Here is a 2,187-nt window from a genome sequence, read left to right as displayed (position 1 = left end):
CCACGACCGATTAGAACATCCACTGAATACTTCCTTACATCTGAAGAAGTAGCTTTAAGAAAGAAAACAAAGATTTTGCTTCTGAAAGTGCCTTCTTTCCACCTTTAAAATACTTAGTCTACTTATGCATTTTTTTTCTTGTCTCAAGTTTATTTGTAAAAACAGCATAGGACACTGGTCATCTGCAAAGAGTGTGTAGGGGGGTGTGTCACAGCAGTCCGTCTGTCTTCACACTGGCAGGAGCCTTTTCTATGCGGCCTTCACAGGGGCCTGGGCACCTTTGGGAGCCTGAGCTGGAGCTTTGGCCTGGGCCTTAGCTGGAGCTGTGGCCTCTGCCTTGGTTTGAACCTTGGGCTTTGGTTGACAGAGCCTACGACCCTTGGCCTTGTAGCTTCGAGTCTTCTTCCCAAGCTTGGGGTGAGCGATAAAAGCCAGACGGCTGAGTTTGTGGCTGGGGCCCTTTGGCATCTTGGGCTTGATGGCCTGAGGCTTCACAAGGGCCTTGATGACCTCTGCGCGTGCACTCACTGCCTTGGCATTGTTGGCCTGCATCTTCTTCAGGCCTTTCTTGTTGTGCTTCTTGGCAAAGCGCATGTTCCTCAGAAACTTGGGGTCAACCCCCTTAAGAGATTCTGTGACCGGGGTTTCTTGATGCCATTTCTGTGCCATTTGCGGGACTGGTTGTGTGTGGTGTGGTTCTTAGACTTGGCCATGTCTGCACGGTAAGCCGCGGCTCCCGCAGCGCCTGGAACCGGAAGAGAAAGAGAAAGGCCCCTATTTATGCATTTATTAGTCACTCAGACTCCACAGAGGTGCTGTGCATCTTGCCATCACCACAGTAGTGACAACAATCAAGGTTATGGCATTAGATACACGAGTCAATGACAGTGGCAGCATCTTTTTAGAAAGTGGTTCTCAAGCTGTGGATCATGACTCCATGGGGGGTTACATAGCACAGATCCTGCATATCAGATGTTTCCATTATAATTCATAACAGTAGCAAAACTCAGAGCTATGAAGTAACAGCGAAATAATTTTATAGTAGGGGATCACCAAAACATGAGTTAAAGGGTCACAGCATTAGGAAGGTTGAGAACCACTGCCTTAGAAAGTGAGGCACACGGTGGAGATGAGTTCAAAATTAAAGGACATGTTGACAGGCAGCGGAGTAGGAACCAGCATTAATATGGCACCTGGGGTGGCAGCTCGCCCATGAGGCACAAGAACATGAGGAAGGTCACCAGAATCATGTAGTGTTAGGAGTAAGATCATTGCAATCCAGTCAAGCAAGGGGTAAGGAAAGATGATAGATGGAAAGGTGGGATTCTCCACTGAGAACATAAACCAGAGAAATAAATGCTATCACTTATCATCATGACACTAGGGCGCACTAAGGAAAAGACTATGCATGGATATACTTATTTACAACTAAAGTATGAAATAAAATTTCAAAAAATACGGCCAGGGTGATAGAAAGTCTAAATATTTAAAAAGTTTAAGAAAATGTTATATAGCAAGGAAGAAAAGAATCCTAAATTATATATACGATACCGAAATATTTGTTTAAAATATGTAGGTAGAGATAGAGCAGATATATCAGAATATTAATGCTCTGACAGAATTATGCTGTTTGCTGCGGTGTTTGTTGTAACTTTTGAATAATGAAAATGGTAATACAAAAATTCCTTAATGTAAAATACTGGGCAGACAGAACAGACACATAAAGATAGGGCTGTGATTAGCATTCTATTCACGCCTTTTGCTTATGGGTCACATCATTACTTTATGCAAATGGCATAAGGTTAATACACAGAGTGGCTGTAAAAACGGTATAGTCAGAACTTTAAAGCACACCTGCACACTACCCAGACATCTGTTAATGATGATAATGTCTAGATGGAACTATGTAGAAAATTTGTATGGGTTTTAACACTAATTTTCTTCTCTTCCTCCTTCTCTTTTAATTCTTTCAAGTTAATCAAGAAAATATGTTTCATTGATTCATCGGAGCGTATCTGCATTTCGATAGTTCACAAATGTTTTGGTCCCAGCACATTTTCTTTGGGTGACACTAGAGAGAAGGCCAAGGTACCTTCTTTTTTTGATTTTCTTTTTTTTTTTTTTTTTTTTTTTTTTTCGGAGCTGGGGACCGAACCCAGGGCCTTGCGCTTCCTAGGCAAGTGCTCT

At 42.5% G+C, this 2,187-nt stretch overlaps 1 pseudogene; it reads right to left on the bottom strand.

The window, feature by feature from the left end:
• Nucleotides 1-261: 261 nt before the first annotated feature.
• LOC116888778 lies at nt 262-768 on the bottom strand (annotated as a pseudogene).
• Nucleotides 769-2,187: the final 1,419 nt, after the last annotated feature.

The sequence above is a fragment of the Rattus rattus genome, chromosome 1 (assembly GCF_011064425.1).
Source record: "Rattus rattus isolate New Zealand chromosome 1, Rrattus_CSIRO_v1, whole genome shotgun sequence".
NCBI lineage: Eukaryota > Metazoa > Chordata > Mammalia > Rodentia > Muridae > Rattus > Rattus rattus.
The sequence above is the reverse complement of the archived record's forward strand: the minus strand, read 5'-3'. Positions and strand labels throughout refer to the sequence as shown.